Genomic DNA, 19,869 nt, shown 5'->3' on the forward strand with positions numbered 1-19,869 from the left:
GGCTGGTTGTGGAAAGCAAGCTAAAAATAGATATAGAAGTTCTAGAAGGTTATACACATTGTGAGTTCTTTTAAAAACCTTTGCAGTTGAAATCACTCTTCCAGTCACTGGTTTGGACAGTCACTAATGACCATTCCCCCTCAAAGTGCAGAAAAAATGAATGCATTTCCAAGGTTTTGATTATTTTTTTGAGGCATATTTGGCACTGGAACTTTATTCTCTGGAGCTGGTTCCTCTTCTCTTATAGTGGCGTCCTGCTAACTTAAGGTTTCATCTGCATATTTATTTTTCTACATCTTGAGCAAAGTAACTTAGTGGACCATGTAAGCTTTGATAGATAATAGTTGTTATTTTAAGCTAAACCCAGAAATTTATGACCAAAAATCTTGCCATCCCCCTTTGACCAAATATACTTCAAACAGTGTAATTACAGGGGATATTTCGTTTCACAGCTCACAGACAAAGCAAATGTGTTTGTTTTACTTTATTAGATTTCTTATGATACGTTCATACAAACCCAAATGTGCATATACACACTCTGTCAATACTGCCAACTGCAATTTATTAAGTTTTATAAATTTTTTCCACTAGGCCACTATGTTGTTTAACAGAGAGTGAAGGCAGGATCAATGCTAAAGATGAGAAGGTAAAATTTCCAAGTAAACAATCTCAACTTTCTCTTAATAAGTTTAGAAGGGATATTTTTGAGGAAAGCTAATTAATCACACACCTGAAACCTCTCTTAAGCAGTTGTACAATAAGAAAAGAGAAGAGAATAAGAAAATAGAGGTGTTTGGGCATAAGCTGTGGCTCATTCTGCTGCCTCCCTGTTCCTAGCGTGCTGCAAAGCCCCTCAGTCAGTCACTGTAATCCAGAGCTGGGACTGGGAGCAGCTTTGGGCATAGATCTTGTTGCTTTGTGATGAACTCGGAGGCCCTGGGAGAATCTCTTGGTGTTGACAGCCCCTGACAGTAAATGTCACATGGATTCGGAGGGAGCTCAGAGCCTTCTGGTGACTGCTATGAGAAGAGACACGGTGACAGCAAACCTGATTGATGAGCCGTGCCACGAGGACAGGGAGCTCTGGGTGGTGATTGTCTGTAATTGAATGGTCCACGGAAGTTATTTCTGGGTTTCCACAAACACTCCAGGAGAGTTTTCACAGGGGAGGGGTGTGAATTCAGACTGAGGTGCTCACCAAGTCCTTGTTAAGTCAGCCCTAACAGACTTTAAAACTTAACAGGCTGTTTAGCTGCATTCCCAGAGCTATAATGAAACAAACCGCACATGGAGATGGGCAGTCCTGCAATTACCGTGAGGAATGTTCCTTTGTCTGCTTCTGCCTCCGCTTTTTAGTGCCCTCTCCTCGTGGCTGGGCCGTGTGATGTTGGCGATGGAGGTTGTTCCTGGCTGTGACACCGGCTCGTCCAGTGATGCTCCGGGCGTTCACCGCGAGTGTGAGACCTCAGAGCCCCTCACCCAGCCAAGCACTGCTGGCCCTGACCAATTAAATGGACCTCTCTCTCATTAAAACTCCTGTGCAGGCTCTGGCGTGTCACAGATCTTTAAAATCTCCATTATGAATTCCACTTTCTTGTGGGTATTTTTAGTTTCTACTTGAAGAAATGATTATTGTCTCTTGCACTTAAACATATCAGTTTCGGCTCCGCAGACATCTCCTCTGGGCCATAGTCAAAGACCTGATCTGACTTGAACTGCTGAATCCTCAGGGAGGATTTCAACACAGCTCCAAGCACTCGGACATTGGAACCGTGCAAGGAAGAAGACGGAAAGAAATCCAAGCCCTCCCCCCTTCCCTTTGGTTAGGCAGGAGCACATCCCTTACAGATTTACTTGGCTGTGCCAATTTAATGTGATTTCTTCTGAGGGCCTGGAACCACTCAAGGAAGGCTGACAGGTTTTATCAACAGAATGGAAACTGAAGTGATAAGGTGAGAGTTGTTGACCTGATAACTAACAAACAGAAAACTCCAGTGTCCCTCCAGCTAAATATTGCACTCCTCAGGTAAGTAAACGGTGGCAGCAGCTGTGGTCCTGTCACTGAGTGAGAGTGTGTTTGAGTGCAGAGGAGCAGGAGGTGAACTGTGAAAACAAACACATTCACTTTGCCACAGACTATTTCCCTCTATTACTTTTAATGAGACCTAAACTCCAAAATGCACAATGGGACAATAATATTGTGGGGAGAAGGAACTCTGTGTGCAGCTCCAAAATTCCAGACACCCGGCTGCAATTAAAATGATTGCTGATGTATTATTAATGGCTCGCCAGGAGTTTGAGGCTGTTACCAGGTTTGGGACCAACTGGTACAAGTCAGTGCACAAGTGACTGAAAGGCAGAGCTGAGTTAACAGCCTGAACCCACAGTGCTCAGAGGAGCTGGGAAATGAGGGAAGTGTGAAAAGGTGAGAGGAGCTGTGTTAAAACACATCCCTGAAGGGGCTGGCAAGAAACAGCTGGGTCACCATAGGCAGATGTTAGTAAACACAGCCTAAGTGTGTGTGTGGGCACCTTATTACTTTTATTATTTTAATTCTGAAATTGTGGGGGGGGGGAGGACAGCTGGGAAAGGAAATGGAGACCTCTAATGAGCAACGATTTCGAGGTAATGGGCACAAAAAGCACTGCAAGCCTTTCATTCTTCCTTTCCTCTTACATCTCCCTGAAAGCACGCTGGGATTATGTAGGAAACGGAGCTGTCACAGTCCTCCCAGAGCCCTCGGAATTGTTGCCTGACAGGATATGAAGGCTTCAGCAGCTGAACAAAGAGGCACACGACAGAGCTCGTGTTCGGTGTCCGTCTCCCCTTGCTGGCACCTGGCCTGCTCGGCACAATTGGCAACGACAAATGCCAAGCCATCCCTTCCTGCTCAGCCTCTCATTCAAGCTAACTCTGTGTCTCACATGAAAGCACTTTCCTACTCCCCATGTTTGTCATCCTGCCATGTAGCTTTTCTTTTTGCTGTTACAGTTTCTTTTTGTCTCAGGTGAGAGTACCAGAGATGTGCTGGCTGCTGGAGAAGCAGAGCCACCGTGGATGTAAACAGGGGTAGGGCTGTACTTTTCTCTCCTAGGAACTTTGGGATTTTTTTTTTTTTTGCCTGCTCTTGAGCAATGGGGTCATATATTCATAGAACAGCTGTTATAATGTTGAGATGCATTTTCTAAATTGTGCAAACTAGCTCAGAGCCCATCACTCTGCGTGTAAAGTGTTGCTTTTTGTGGATGACCAGATTATAGTTGTCAGGGCTGAAATTTATCTTCCACTTTGTCATGAGGCTTGCTCAGTGTTGTGGCATCTTGAACTTTTTGCAGTAAATATTATCCTAATTAATTTAGTTTTTGTCAGAAAACTTCTTCACTTTCCCCTCAACTTTTCAAATCATTTCTGAGCACATTGAACACCATGGACCTTAATCCCCATGGGACTCCACTGCTGATCATTTTCCACTGTGAAAACTCATCCTTTAGGATAATCTTCTTTTTCCAATGCTAAATTGTAACTCTGTGAGGTCCTTACCTGTAGTCCCTGGCTGTTTTAGTTTATTTAAAAGCCTTTGATGAGACCTTCTATGCATGAGGTTTCTGGAAGCTTGGGGTGAGTTGGAAATGCAGGGAAAAATTCTCAGCTGGAGCTCTGCTATTTACATGCTTTTGACTCCTTCAAAGAATTCCAGCAGATTTAGAAGGCTTGGATTCCTTTTACAAAAGTCATGTTTACTTTTCCTTAACATGTTACTTTTATTCATGTATTCACTAATTCTGTTCTTTACTGGAGCTTCAGCCAACATGACCCATATGGACATTGGGCTTAGTGGTCTGAGGCTTCCTGAATTGCCACTGGATTTATTTTAAAAAATGCTTTCTTATTAGTTACCTTCTAGTCCTTTGATAATCACAGCAATTTTCAGCAAAAGGTTACGTACTCAGGGTATTAGCTCAGCGATGATTCATATTTAACATTCTATAAAAACCTTGTGTGAATTCCATCGGGCACCCAGTGAAATGTTGTTATTCTTTTTATCTGCTTTATAATCTCCACTTAACACCCTTAAATTAAGACAAGCCTTCTGTGAAGGCCTTATAAACATGATCCTGGTTCTAGAGTTTCCAGGATTCTCCAGGTGAACAGAGGTTTGAAAAAAACCCAAAGAATTTTTGGGATTTTTTTGTGATTGCATTGTGTTTTCCGAGTGCTCCTTCCACACATGTGTGGCGCTTGCAAGCTCCTCGCTCCTCATGTGTTCAAGAAGGATTTATAACATTCTTTTCTATTTCTTTAGCAAACTGCTTCTAAACTCTTTCTTCCATCTATGTTATAGTGCTTTTACATTTAGTCTGCCAGAATTTATGTTCTTTTTAGATTTCCTTTTTCAGACACAACTTCAGCTTTTTGCAGGATACCTTTTAACTTCCAAGAGCCTCCCTGATCCTGCTGTTTTATGATGCAAGCTTTTTGTTTTCCTCTCAAGTCTTTTTTTTTTTGACAGGTTATATGCATTTGCTTTGAGCCTCCAATATAAAATCCTAAAATAGTCTACCTGCCATCTGAAAACATTTTACCTTTCTGGCTGCCACTCTGAGTGTTTTCTGTAACAAATTCCCTCATTTTCCGATTTTCATTTTGCTGGAATCAGGCACAACCACTTCATTTGCCAACATTGCTTCATTTCAGAGGATGCAGTCATGAGTCAGATAAAAGGATTAAGGGTTTAGCCTAACCCAGTCTCTGGGAAGGCTGGAAATACCAGCCATTAACATTTCACTAATGGTAATTTCCCTGATTGCATTACCTGAGGAGCTGGCAAGGAAGCAGCTTGCCAAAGCTGGTGATGGTGAAAATTCCTGCCCTGAACATCCACTTCTGTCTGCAGCCTGCAATGGACCAAATGACAGAAAATTGGGGAAATAAAACCAATCTGAACTGATTTATCACCAAGTCACTGAAGTTTGGCATGAGTGATTTGGGCCAGGGAGTTGGTGGGAGGCAGAGTAAGGAGCAGAGGCACAGTCACAATGTCCAGCTGTCACATCAGCAGACCAGGAATGATCCAGGGTGAGAGCAAGAGACTCTTCACACCAGAGGACCACAGAACCATGGAATCCCAAACTGCTTTGGGTTGAAGGGACCCTAAAGCCCACCCCTGCCATGGCAGGGACACCTTCCACTGTCCCAGGCTGCTCCAAGCCCCAGTGTTCAACCTGGCCTTGGGCACTGCCAGGGATCCAGGGGCAGCCACAGCTGCTCTGGGCACCCTGTGCCAGGACCTGCCCACCCTCCCAGAAGCAATTCCTTCCCAATATCCCATCCAGCCCTGCCCTCTGGCAGTGGGAGCCATTCCCTGTGTCCTGTCTCTCCATGCCTTGTCACTTGTCTCTCCATGTTTCCTGTGGCTCCTTCAGGCCCTGCAAGGCCACCCTGAGATCACCCCAAAGCTTCTCCTTCCCAGGTGAAATATCCAAATTCCCTCAGCCTTTCCTCATAGGAGAAGTGCTCCATTCCTCTGAGTATGCCAAAAGCTTCACAGAAGTCCAAATACCAAGAGTTTAGACTTCATGACTTCAGTTGCCATCTAACACAGCCTTGGGTATGCTCTGACCCACAAGCTGGTGCAGGATGATTTGGAATCCAGTTTTTTTTTTCTCTGCAGTGACTGCTCCTTGCAGAAAGCAGGAGCTGCTCGTGGACAGCTCCAGAGCTGTTTGGGCTCAGCAGCAATGCCAGGCAGGTGAGGAAAGCCTTCTCTCAGGTGAGGAACCCCTGTGAGGGTGAAAGGCAGCAGCACCCAGGGACTGCAGAGCACCTTGAGCCACCCCACACCGTGACAGTGGCACTGCTGAGTGGCACTGAGTGCTTAGCAACGGTGAGAGTGATGGGGATACAGATGAACTGACTGTTTTCTGAGCAAGCTGGGTAGGAACAGAAGTAATTAGCTGCTAGCTGATGAAAAGGCATGCTTAATTATTAGTATAATTATAGATATAATAGACCAGGAATTATTCAGTAAAAGTAAGAAGGCCAATATGTTACAAAGAAGGTAATGGGAATGGAGGAGAGCATGACAGCACTGTGAATTCTTGAGAGGAGATGTAAAGAATTAAGATGATAAATCAGGAATCTTTTGGGTTTCTACTCTCTGACATATCAACTCAATTTAGCAGTGGTAGAAGGGTACACAGAGCTAACGAGGTCTGTGACTTGCACGATTTCTTTTATATAAGAACCCCTATATATAAGAGTTTATATAATGTTGATTTAACTGATGGAATGCCAATGAAATCGAGCTGTGCTTTCATAAATCTCAGAACCTGCACAATTTCACAGGGATCTTTGCTCTTCTTCCAGCACAGCCATTTAATTCAATGGATCCTGCAGGAAGCTCAGCTGTAGCTGCTTCTGATCAATATTGATAATTGATTATAATTGTTTGATAAAGCAGGACTGCTTTCCATGACACCCTGAGAATTCATCTGGCTCAGAAGGTGTTCTGTTAGTCAGCCTGGCCACTGCAGCTTAAACTGCTTTCCATGGGAAAATGGCTGGAGAAAACAGGCTGAACTGCACTAGCAACAGGGATACATGGTTGATGTAGGATGTAGAATCACTGAAATGGGGAATCTGGGGAAGATTAAAGTGTTTGAAGATTTTTTTTTTTTTGATGTCAGAATAGACACAAGGAGAGCTGGTCCTGCCTTTGTGCCAGGGATTGGTCTGGATGCTGGAGGCAGCAGCAGTGACCTGGTGCCTCTGTGAGAATCTGCAGCTGAGATGCCCAAGTGTCTACAATGTTTGCTAAAATTGCAGTTGTTTCTAAAATTCTGTCAGTAGGATGGCAGACTGGCACCAGCAGCTCTGATCTGCCTCCTGTGAGTGTGAGAGAAGCAGTGCCAAGGATGACGAGCCCTTTTGCCCATTGCACTGCTTGGGAAGGAAAATCAAGGTCCAAAGATTTTATTGAATTAGTATTTGAGAACTAATTATTAAAATGGCTTTTGATGGATGAGCTGTGAGTCATGCTGGTCTGGCAAATAGCATTTTGATAAGGTGTTTGTGAGACAGGGAGTCCTAAGATGGTAAGATGAGCATAAACCACTAACTTTAATGATGATGTTAAAGCAGAAATTGTAGAAATGCTGTGTGAAGCTGCTGGGGTACATCTGGGCAAACTGGGGACAGACAAACTCTGATCAGCCTCAGCTGGGCACAGAACCCTTGAAAAGTGAAGCTGGATGAACTCAGCTGATCACTCAGTCCATCTCCTCCTTCACAGCAGAATCAGAGCTGCTTGTGCAGAGCAGTTGTTTCAGTTGCATTTTTAGCAGACTTTGGCCTGATGCTGGGCTGTTCCTGCACCAGCCCTGCTCTGTCAGGGCTGTTCCTGCCCCTCTCCATGCTCTGCTCTCTGTTGAGCACCTCCTGGTCTCAGTCTCTTGATTCAGGTCATGTTTTCCTTGTCCTGCTGCTTTGTCTGTCAGCCTTTCCCGAGGAGCAGCACCCAAACCTGGCCGTGCCTCTGCACTCAGGTGTTTCAGAGGACAGCAGAGGACCTGTGAGATGTCTGGCAGGTAACTCTGCTAACAGACTTGCTCAGGATAATAACCTCTCTCTCTGCTCAGGATAATAACCCTGGACAGCCTGTGATCCAGCAGAACCTTCTGATTATTTGTTTTTCCAGACTGCTTTCTGCCAGCTGGTGTCTTGTCCTGTATTTGTGCACTTTACTCCTGCCCAAGTGAAACCACTCTGCTTTTTACCAGCGAGAGGCCTTCTGTATTTATAGACTTGTCCAAGTTGTCAAAAGTTTTTAATACTGCTTTCCCCCATGTATTTTCAGCCTCTCTTCAGATTTAATCTTGGCAGATTTAATAAACACTAAGTCCATTCCCTCATCCAGGCTATCAATAAAATATTGAATGGATCTTCTGAGCAGCTGAGTAACCATTCAATTTGTCCTTTGCATTTCACAGTGAGCCATTGGAAACTGCTCTCAGACTGCAGATTCCAACCAGATTTGTGTCAGGACTTCAGCCAAGGCATTCATCACTTATGGATGTCAGGCGGGACCATGTCAGGAGCCTCAGGTGTGTGGGATCTGCTGCTTCTTCCTTATCCACAAAGTCTCATCCACTGGAGAGCAGAATTGGATTGCATCAGCTTGTTTTGTTCCTGAGGCAAGGACTCATCTCCCTGTTAGTTTCTGTACACTTAGAAAACATTCTGATTATACTGCTGTTTTACTTTTCCCGGGTGTTAAATCTTTTGATATCTTACTTGTCCTGTTTGATTTGTGGACAACTCCCAGTGCTTGAAAGTGTGAGAACTTTGTGGACAGTTGGGAAGGCAACAGATCCAAACCTCTCACTGGGAGAAATGCTGTGCCAAATGTGAAATTCCTGTGATAATTCACAGAGTCACAAGTGGTTTTCAAGAGAGTGGTGGAAGGAATGTTTTGACAAAAAGAAATTATTTCATTTCAGTCTGAGAAATGATGATGCAAATCAGCACGACTTAAAAAAGAGATTTCAAGGGAGTCTTGAGAGAATTCTGAACAGTTTGAACTGCAAGTCTGAACAGCCTTGTAGAAATTGTCTGGTAGATTAGAAATTGAGAAGAAATTCTTCCCAGTGAGGGTGGCAAGACTCTGGAATGGATTTCCCAGAGAAGCTGTGGCTGCCCCTGGATCCCTGGAAGTGTCCAAGGCCAGGCTGGATGGGGCTTGGAGCAACCTGGGCTAGTGGAAGGTGTCCCTGCCCAGGGCAGGTGGTGGAATGAGGTGATTTTTAAGGTTCCTTCAACCCAAACCAGTCTGGGATTCTACAATAAATATGGCCAGGGTCACGTGAAAGAAGAAGTTGTGAAACCCAATTTTGGGGTGCACTGACTTTTTTGCTATAATAGATTGGTAGTGAACATCTAAGAAAATAGAACTAGAGATTAGACTAAATTTCATAACCTTTTAACCCAGAGAGCCTGGCTCTTGTTTGCAGAGTGTTTTCTGAACTCTCCTACAGGCTCAGTGTTGACAGGAGCTTAATCACAGCACAGGGTGACCTTTGCACAGCTCAGTGAGAAGTGCCCCTGTGCTGGGCTTTAGAATCTCCTGCTCACTGCACACACGTGGCTGCAGGTTTGATCCCTCCAAAACAACGGATTATCCTGGGCTCTGGAGCACTTGTGGAGTGTTTGATACTGTGTGGGTGGGAAGTGCATGCATATTTATGTGAACACTCCAGCAGATGAGTAGAGGAAGAAAGAGTAACCACTGCAGTTGGGATGAACAATTTGCTGTTAGCCAGAAACACTGATTTTGCCTCAATTCGGTATTTTACAAAAAAAAAAAAAAAAAAAAAAAATCACCCAACAAACTCTTAGCTATGTGTGCATTAACGAGCCTTTGGGTCAGTGCCTTTCCTGCTCTGCATTTTTGTTATGTGGAATTATCACCATGGGAATGCCTTGTTTGGAATAACCCCAGAATGCCAGACTGCTTTGGGGTGGAAGGGACCTCATCCAGTGCCACCCCTGCCATGGGCAGGGACACCTTCCACTGTCCCAGGCTGTTCCAAGCCCTGTCCAGCCTGGCCTTGGGCACTGCCAGGGATCCAGGGGCAGCCACAGCTGCTTGTGCAGCCTCAGCGCCTCCCACCCTCACAGGGAATATGGAACTGCTGGTGAAGAAGAAAAACCAAAAATATCATCAAACTCCCAAAACAGAGGCAGATACATTCCCTGCAGGAATGCTGAAATGTGAGCAGGGGGCTCTGTTATGATGCTTCCTTTTGTATTCCCCATCTTCTGCAATAGAGATCCCCTTCTGCTTCCTCAGCCTCACAGCTTCAGGAGCTGCAGAAGAATTTTAGATGCCATTTATGTGTGGAGAAGGGTTCTTGCTTGCTGGTATGCCTTTTTTTTAATATCCCCTGCACAGGCAGGGTCGGGAATGTTGCTGGTGACAAAGCAGGTCCATGTGAATGTTCTGAGGAGAGGGGTACAAGGCAGTGTAGAATAGATTTATAACACTGAGGTGAGTCAATTCTTACCAGAGAGGGCTCGGGTGTATTAACTTCCAGTGACTTCCACTACAAGGCAGCTGTTAACATATTACTGTGAATTGGTGTAGGGGAAAAAAAAAGGATTAAAATTGCATAAGTAGATAAATTTTAAAGCGACAGAAATAATAATGACATGAAAATTGGCTGCAAGACCTGAGCGACAGTAACAATGGAAGGTTTTAAAAATAAATGGGTAGCCAGGAAAGGGTGCAGGGAGAGAGGCTGCCTGCAGATCACAGAGGCACCTGAGCTTGACAGTTTCTATGACTGCATGAAACAGAGCCACAGCCAAGCCCCCACTCTCACCAGCACATTCTCCTGCACAGCAATCAGCCTCAGCACCAGGCTGCTGAGGAGAAGCCTCCCACTATTTAGTATTCATTAGAGATGGCATTTTTCAGATTGCAGTGCAGAGTGTAAACAAGCCACGCTGGAGGGAGAGTGGAGAGCAGCCTTTCTCCCAGCTCTGATTTATTCCTTGTTGATGTTTGCTCACTCCACAAACCTGTGGTAGCACCAATTTTGAGGAGCTGTCAAGCCAGCCCTGTTTTCCGGCGTGCTTTGCAAGGAGCCAACCCACCAGGAGGCACAGCACAGTCTCTGCAGCAGGACAGGAGAGTGGCTCCCTTGTGGGGCTGAACATCTGGCAGGTTTGTTTGTGGGATCTGCCAGCTGCCTGCTTGCTATTCCATGGCCACTGCATCTTGGAACCTTGTCTGCAGGAGGAGGGAGCCTGTCCCCAGGGCTGAGCACCTGCAGCTCTGGGCAAAACTGCCTGGACACATCTTTTATTGTACTTTCATTTAAATATACACACACTTCCTCCCCACATGGTATCCAACACTCCAGAAGTGCCAGGGTCCCAAGCACTCTGAGTGTGGCCAGCTGCTGTCACATCCAGGCAGGCACAAGGCACCAGGAGAGCAGGCCATGGTCCACACTGCATCCCCTCTTGTGTTGCTGGGAGATTGTTTTTTTCCAGGGGAGCTGGATGCCTATCACCCAGAAAAGATCCAGGAGGGCTTTTGCAGCACCTCTGAGTTCCTGTAAAACCTGAGCTCCTGTAATTCCTGAGCCTGGGGTGTGGGGGGTGCACAGGCTCTCACCCCAAGCTTCCACAGCCCCCCCAGATCCTGCTGTTAAAACCACACCTGGAATGCTGAGGAAAGGCCACATGTGACAGCTCTGCCCCAGACACCCTCTCTGTGGGTGTAGGGAGCCTGGAACTACAGGAGATCCTTCCAGCTGAACACTGAGCTCACATCATCCTGCTGACACAGGTGCATCCCTGCTTTTGAACAGGAATTTTCCTTTGGGAATTGCTTCTCTGGATTCCCTCCCTGTCTTTTACCAGGCCCTTTTGGATGTTGGTGCTGGAAGTTCCTTTGCCCACCTCTCCCAGCATCCAGGTCCCTGCTCCCTGCAGTGCCAGGACAGAGTCCTCCCCATCCTTCCCTTTCCAGCTGGAGGTGCTGCACATCCTTTCCTCCCCGGCCTCCCTCCTTGGTGAATACCCCTCTCTTCTTCCAGAGGAATTTGTGACGTTATCTGAGGAATATTTGATTTCCCCCCCAGCTCCCTCACAGTACCACCTAACTTAAAAATGAGACCTATTCAAAAGTGCAGGAGCTTCCTAAAAGGAAATTAAAAGCAGCTGCTCTAAGGATGCAGGAGATGAGAAAGGAGATAAACCCACCCTCTATCAGAAGCTCAGAGCAATATATCACTAAGTGAAATAATTCTACAAGGGACCAAAAAGGCAATATTCTAACAGCAGAGTGGAAAGAGAGTATTCAAAATCAGGGGTTTCTGAGCAAATAAAGAAACTATGGGGGAAAAAAAATAAAAAACCCATTAACTGTGAAGCTAAACCTGTAGGGCAGACAAGGCAAAATTTTAAGGTGAAAACTCACTAAAGGAATCATAAAAATAGTGTAAAAATATATTCAAATTTGCCAGAATCCTATTTTTCCACAGATTTGGTAAACAGATGAGCAGTCTCTAATAGGATTTCCTGTAGGAGAGGAAAGTAAAGTGAGCTTTGTGTTGGTGCTGTCTGTAGTTGAGGGAGGTTGTTCTCCCATGAGAACCAAACTTATGGGGACAAGTGTAAGGAACCGTCTCAAATTAAATGACAATAAAATTCATTTTAGGACTAATTGATAAGATGAAGAGTCAGAAATTACCAAGACCATCTGGTAATCACTCAAGAGCTCTGGAGGAAAACAAATATGCAATTATAGAGCTACAATAGTGTGTAACCTGTCACTTAAATCAGTTTCCCTGCAGGAGGGATGGAAGTTGGGAGATGTCACAACACTCCTGGAGAAGGTCCCCAGGAGTGAATGCAGAACTGCAGATGGGCACAGTGGAGGCTGTGCTGAGCAAGGGAGGAGAAGTGATAAGGAAAAAACAGAATAAATGGATAAACCCCAACATATTTGGGAATTTTTTTCTAGTGAGTAACCATAACTCACAAGTTTGGAGCTTGTGAAAGCGTCCTGAAAGGGCATGAAAGGACCTACTCAGAGCTACACAAGAAATGATCTCATGGGTGAGACCATAGTTCCTCTGCCTGCACTGTCCACCTGTCCTAGAAATGACCAGAGAATCCCAGAATCCCAGAACCGTAGGCGTTGGAAGAGACCTACCTGCAAGCCCATCGAGTCCAGGCCGAGCCCCATCCCCACCTTGTCCCCAGCCCAGAGCACTCAGTGCCACCTCCAGGTGTTCCTGGGACACCTCCAGGGATGGGCACTCCAAACCCCCCTGGGCAGCTCCTCCCAATCCCTGAGCACCCTTTCCATGGGGAAATTCCTGCTGGTGTCCACCCTGAGCCTGCCCTGGCCCAGCCTGAGGCCGTTCCCTCTCCTCCTGTCCCTGTCCCCTGGAGCAGAGCCTGACCCCCCCGGCTGTCCCCTCCTGTCAGGAGCTGTGCAGAGCCACAAGGTCCCCCCTGAGCCTCCTTTTCTCCAGGCTGAGCCCCTTTGCAGCTCCCTCAGCCTCTCCTGGGGCTCCAGCCCCTTCCCAGCTCCGTTCCCTGCCCTGGACACGCTCCAGCCCCTCCAGGGCTCTCTCGCAGGTCGGTGCCCAGACCTGGACACGGGACAGCAGTGGTGGCATCACCGTAATTTTACAAGTCTCACTCACATCCTCCTCGCTCTCTCCAAACTGAGGAGCCCCTTTAGTGTCTCGCAAAGCAACAACTGAAAATCAGCATAATGTGGTTGATGGTTCTTGACAAACCTTGTGGTGGAGCTGTAAAATCCCTTGCCACGGGATATTATGGATGCTCGGAGTTTCCTTGTGCTCCGGGGGTTGCGGGAGAAGTTAATGGAGGGAAGTTAAAGCAGAACCTGTTCAACAGTAAAACCAAGGATTGTGACTCGCTAGGTCCCAAGACACACATTGTCGGGAAGCACAATAACATTCCAGGAAAGCGCTGCTGCATTCCTGCTGTGCTCTTACACCCCTTCCCTGAGCATCTGGGCTGGAAAGCTGCTGCTGGAGCAGGGGAACCTTCCCCTGACCCAGCGCAGCCTTTGCTGTGCTGTGTTGTGTTCTGTCAGGAGCAAATGGAACGCGGCTCGGAATGTAAACACTTGTGATGGCTCCTCTCCCCACTACACAGGCAAACAATGAATTTTTATTTGAATGCTAATGAAGATCTCACCACGAGGCTGCTGGGGCTCAGCGAGCACTAGAAAGAGGAAAGCTACATGGGAGAAATAACGAGAGGGTCTTTAGAAAGGGATGAATATGTATTGGAGAGATTGATGTCATTAACCACTCACGGGTCAAAAATACACTTGAAGCAAGTGATGTAATTTGAAGTAGGTAAACAAGTCTAGGGAAGAAAGTTTTCTTACAATTGGTGCATCTGTTGTGATCTGAAAAGGAGAAATTTGTACTTCTTGCATCGCTTTAACTCCAAATGATCTGAGCTTTGTAGTCAAAAAGCAGCTCTTTCCACAGGCATCTAATCTGGATCTCTTTTGGTTTTTGGATCAGAGCTGAGACAAGCTCCTTTTACAAATTTGTGCTGCAGTCTACTAAAAGAGCTGTTCCTTGCCAGGAGAATATTACACACAGTTCTGAGAAAAATGAACAGAGTCAGCTCGTTTGAGAGCTAACTGATGCTTACTCACAAGGCTGATAAGCCTGACATTTACTGAGGAGTGCCACAATTCTCAGGCCAATAAAAAATCCCCAGAGGATGCAGGTTCTTTTTTTTTTTTTTTCCAGTGATGCTTCACATCCTATTGATTCAGGATGAGCTTCACTCTTCTGAAGTATTTGACTAAAAAAAATCCAAGGATGTGGAGCCCAGCTCCTGAATTCCACGCAGCTGTATCAGCCTGCCTTGGCACATTTGTTAATGGCTGTGGTGTGGTTAATGATGCTCCACAACTTGTCAGCGCCTCATGTGTCATTTTTCATTCCTGTAGTGTATTAAAAGCACTTGTGCAAGAGTTCTTGGTGCCTTGATTGCAATTAAAAATGATCCTTGGAACGATGCCACTTAACACCTTTGCAGAGGAGCCCGGGCTGGGAGGAAATTCCAGTTGGTGACACCAGGGCTCTGCCTGGTGCCCTGTCTGTGCTTTGCACTTGGGAGCATCCACAATTTCAGGATTCCTCGGGATTAGCCCTGCCTGAAAAACACTATCTGAAGGCTCTCAAGTGCTCAAGTAGATTATGTCAAGCAGTTCCCTTTTGATCATGATTATAAAGAAATGTTCAAATAGTTCTGGAATATTAGTGATGCAAAATTTTCATTACAGTCGCTGTGATAATTAACTCCTAGCATATCATGCTCCTTATCTAGGAATTCCATTATTCTGCTTTTATTATCATTTTGACCAACTTTCAATGTACAAAGCTGTTTCTCTGTCTCATCTTTTATCTTTTTTAAGTAGACAAGAAACCCGAACAGTGGCGAGGAATTTTCTGACAAAATTATTTTTCAGGGAAGAAAAAAATCCTTATTTATCAAAACTTGAACTTTTCACAGGAATATATGTTCTAGATGTCAAGAGTTGAAAAATCCATCACTTCAGGTGGTAGTTTGTTCCTAAATTTAATCATCACTGCTGTTAAAAAATGTGGGTTTCATTTCTGCTTTGAATCACTTTCATTTTTCAGTCCTCAGTCTTTCTTCTGTCTTGGTGAGATTAAAAAGCCTTGGTTGATATTTCCCCCTTGTGAAAGTTCTTATGGAATTGCCCCACAATTGAGCTGTTTAAGCTTCCCAGCTACACATTCTCCTCTCCTCATATACTTTTTATGGCTCTTTTCTGCCCCCAATCCAATCTTTCCACAGTGTTCGACAGGAACACCAGAATTGGATGTACTGAGGCTTTCATTGTTGGACTTGATGGTCTCGAAGGTTTTTTCCAGCCCAGTGAATTCTCTGATTCTGTGGAATTCTGTTTCAGTGCTGCTGGGGGGAGTGAATTCCTTATTTCTGACCCCTCCTCCCATTTCATCTCACTTCACCTTGAATTGTGGGGAGCTCTGTGCCTGCTGAGACCTCTGAGGTGTGCACTTCAAGAGCAGTTTTGTGCTCCAAGAGCAGCCCAAGTTCTCTGCTGGTTCCTCTCCTGGCTCCTCTTGCAGATCGCAGGAGATGAAGCAGGAGCAGCCCCTCGGTGCCTGCTCGAGCTCTGCACAGCAGCCTCTGCTCCTGGAAATTGCTTCTCTAACCTTTTTTCTCCTTTGTGCCATTATATCCATTTATTTTATGAATAATAGAGGGGCCCGTGTTTGGTATTTCACCTCTCAGCATTAAGCACTCAGTCTCCTTTCTCTGGTGACTGATGGGGTAGCTCTGCTCATATATTTACATTCTCACTGCCAGACACTTTCAGTGTATGGTCTGTTCCAGTAAGAATTTCAGTCTGACTAGATTCCTTAAAACATTCTCTTCGATATAAAAAAAGAATCTTTCACTTTTATGACTTATACTCACTTTTCTGTAGTTTATGGCCATATATTTTAGCACTCTGTTGGGTTTGTCACTGGGATTTGCTGTTTGCTGCTGATTTTATTACCTGCATTTTATTTCATCTAGCTTTTTTTTCCCCCTTTAATTTAACACTGCCCCATTTTTATATACACGTACTTATAGTTCTTAATGAAGGGGGCAGATTTGTTTCGTTTCTTAGTCCATTTTGAGATGCAAAATTTCACCTATTATCTGTACTAAGCTCTGAGCTCTGCACTGGCTCGATACACTGAGTACTTGTGTCATACCAACCCTCAGCAATCTGTTTACCCTTAGCTCATGACAGATTTCCCCCAGCTCCCACTTAATTAAACACATCCTATACATTTTCCTGAGCCTGATTTCCCCGAGTCTGATTTCTGTGGAGTTCTGATGGAGCCCATCACCTCCGCAGAGCATCTCCTCCCCCTGTGCCTAATTGGAGCTGCGTGTGGAACTGGGAGCGTTCCAGAGAAGCTGCCAACAGCACCCTGGGGCTAAATCTTCAGCCAGCAGCCTGACTTTGGCTCCCAGGATCCTTCGCTTGCATTTCCCTGTCGGATCGGTGACACGCAGCAGGACCTGGTGCTCCTCCCCAGCATTTCCCACCCAGGTGTCTCAGGAGAGGCCCCTTGGTGCTCTCCCTGGAAGTCAGTAGATCTGCCAGCACTTGTGCAGCTGCTCTGTGCTCCTGGTGTTTGAATCCCCGGCAGCACAGTCGACCAAAAATTCTCAATTTCAAATGGGTTTTCAGCCAGAGCCTTCCTGGAGCTGGCAGCCTGCTTCTCCTCAGCTGGAAGGCAGCTTCCTGCTAATTTAACACCGTGTGCCGTGGCTGCCCCGGCCCTGGGAGTGCCCAGGGTTGGACAGGGCTTGGAGCAGCCTGGAAGGGTTGGAAGCGTGGCAGGAAGAGGAACAAGATGAACTTACAGGTCCTCCCAACCCGAGCGCTGCACGACTGTGCACTGGGCTAAACTATTTATTGTGAGAGGAGAGCAGAGGGTGAGCGAGGCCTCGTCCCTCTCGTCCTTCCACTCCGGGTCTGTGCTTTGGATTTGTTCTCTCTCTGCCTTTCCAGATTAGCAGCTCTGGCCTCACACTGCTCTGGGGCTGTGCTGGCAGAGCCATGTGGGCAGGGCAGGCCGGAACTGAAGCAATTATTGAAGCATTAGTGGCTGCCCTGGAAGCTCCTGCAAGGCAGGTGAGATCACTGAGCTCTGTCCAAAGGCAAACGCAGTTCACTCCTTTGAAAAAGACAAAGCATGGAATGAGAGACCACTCTTCCCAGAAAAAAGGTCTGACTAAAAAATGTTACGCGATCAATTTAAAAGAAATAAGAGATAGAAAGGCAAAGACATAGATTTAGCAAGAATTAATCATGCGAGCTCACTGTAATTTCTTTCCTTGGGAAAATAATGTCTAGGAGATGAAGAGGAGGCAGCAGATGGGACATATTTTGCTTTAGGAAAGCTTTTGAAACTGTTCCACATGATTCTCTGAGAAGCAGACTAAAGAAATATGGTCTGGATCAGTGTGCCCAGCATTTCTGGCTGGGCCAGGCACTTACCTTGTTTCTGTGTGAGGCAGAGCCCATCTGCTGCAGCCCCTGCTCTGATGGATGTCAGTGTCTCGTGCAGGCACAGCATCGGGCCTGGGGCAGAGATTTATTGCTTTTGGGAGGGCAGGCCCATGAGCAGAGGCACTGGGTGGGCACCCAGCAAGGCTGGGCGGCGCTTTGGATCCAGCCAAATTCCTTGTCCTGGCAGCTCAGAGCTGGCAGTTCCTCATGCAGAGGTTTTTTATTGTAATGTGGGTGCCCTGTCAGGCTGGAGTTTGGGCTGGAACCCTGCCGGTGTGTCCTGGTGTTCTGTTCAGTTGTTTAATTAATCATCGATGTGATTTTACAAAGAGCTCGCTCAAAGGCTGTGGTAAAAGCAGGATGCACTTTGAAGGTCAGGATCAGATTTTCTAACCTGGAGAAGAAAGTGATCAAAAAATCAACAGATAAATAGAAACAACTGCTTTGTACCACATTTATGAAAGAGGAAACAGATACCAAAATATATAAAAAAAGATCCAACTGCTTGCCTGAAGCGTGCCAGGAACAGACATGGGAATTAGAGAAAATAAAAAATTTAACAAGATTGAGCAATCACCAAAGTCTCAAACCAGGAGGTGTTAATGAAATGTATTACTGAAACATGGGGGAAAAAAAGCTTCATTTTCTGCAGTGCTTTGAGCTCTGCTGGACTTTTGTGTCCACACTTGGTGCTAGAGGGAGCTGGTGGTGTGAGTGATGTGGGTACCAACGTCAGCAGTGAGCAGGAAAGAGACTTGGAAGTGAAATCACTGAGTTATAAATTGTCACAGCAGCAGACAGGCAGATTCTGAGTCGTTGGTGAGGTAGTTTTTACAGGGGAGATAAGCTATATAAATCAACATTGCAAACTAGGTTTTAACATTCCGCAGCAAGGAGGGAATTTTTATAGCTGGCAGTTGTGGAAACTCACCAAACAAACAACTGCACATGGCTCCAGATCACAGCTCCTCGTCAAGAGAAAGAAGAAAATTCATGCGATTTAGAAAAATGGAAGGAGCTGAAATCAATAACATCAAGGAAGGAAATAGCAAAGAATGGGCCCTGCAATTAAAGTCCCAGCTAAGCAGGTCCCATGAAAAATGGGCAATGAGATCAATAAAAAATGTAAAAATATATCTATACAAATGCTGTAACTCTGGAGCCCCAAAGAGGTGAACTGGACTGACTTTAAAGGAAATTATTGACATAATAAATGCCTCAGAAACTTGGCAGAAGGGTAGGAAACCATAATAATAGGGAACAAATTACAGAGGAAGGCTGGGAAGGGGCGCATTAGTGGTGAAGCAGTGGAGGGCATGAGGAATTGTCCCTAAATGAAGTTCCAGCAGAGGACATTTTGGAACAAATCAATAAAAGGAGCAGTCAGAAAGCAACAAGATAAGATGATACTCGATCAGGAGCTCTGAAAGACCTCAAACAGTAGATTAAGAGAAAGCTAAATGTAGCATGAAAAGTGTCACTTGAGTTGACCACACTGCAAGAGGGATGGACAGTGGCAAATGTGTCTTCAGCCTTGAGGAAAAGGTCTCCAGGACAAATGGGGAAAAGCAGGGATCAGTAAATCTCCCTTCAGCCTGAATAAGTGGGTAAAAACTACAATAATAAAGAAGAGAACCAGGAGGCAATTTCATAAATGTGATTTATTTGGAAGAAGTCATTACAGTTCTTGCAGAAAGAGGCCGTGTCTCATCAATCTCTTGGAGCTCTTTGGAGATGTCACCCAGCTCGTAGGTAAGGCTGGTGCATCTGATAAAGTGCACATGGACTCCCAAACAAATGCCAGTAAGTCTTTCTTTAAGACTCTTCAAGTGGTTAAGCTGAGGTAATCAGATGTCCTCTGTAGGGAAATAAGATTGAGATAAAATGGGACAAAAAGTGGGAGGAAATCTCGGTTTTCCCAGAGGAAGAGCTCTGCAGCTTGGCCATGGTTAGGAACTCATCAGTGATTTGGGAGGAGGGTGAAGGTGGCACTGACAAGGTTTGGGGGTGACACAAAATCAGCTGGGATAGTCCAGTGTGACCCTGGGAAGAGGAGATGGTTCCTGTGGCTGTCAGGAGCAGCAGGTGGAAGTCAAGAGTTAAGAAATACAGAATAGTTTGTCTATTCAATTCTATTTTATACTTAATTTAAGAGCATTATTGTCACTCAGAAATAGAGCTGCTGTAGGAGAACTCCATGAAAACATTGGAGCAGTGGCCCCAGCACTAAA

General features: G+C 45.6%; 1 long non-coding RNA gene across 1 annotated transcript; it reads right to left on the minus strand.

Moving 5' to 3' along the window:
• Positions 1 to 7,867: 7,867 nt before the first annotated feature.
• Positions 7,868 to 13,625, minus strand: LOC137482867 (uncharacterized). Its single transcript, XR_011004253.1, has 2 exons — positions 13,320 to 13,625; positions 7,868 to 8,187 (listed from the first exon to the last, which is right to left on the minus strand). It is a non-coding gene; the product is annotated as an uncharacterized lncRNA (long non-coding RNA).
• Between the last annotated feature and the right edge of the window lie 6,244 nt (positions 13,626 to 19,869).

Source organism: Anomalospiza imberbis, chromosome 15, assembly GCF_031753505.1.
Source record: "Anomalospiza imberbis isolate Cuckoo-Finch-1a 21T00152 chromosome 15, ASM3175350v1, whole genome shotgun sequence".
NCBI classification, from domain to species: domain Eukaryota; kingdom Metazoa; phylum Chordata; class Aves; order Passeriformes; family Viduidae; genus Anomalospiza; species Anomalospiza imberbis.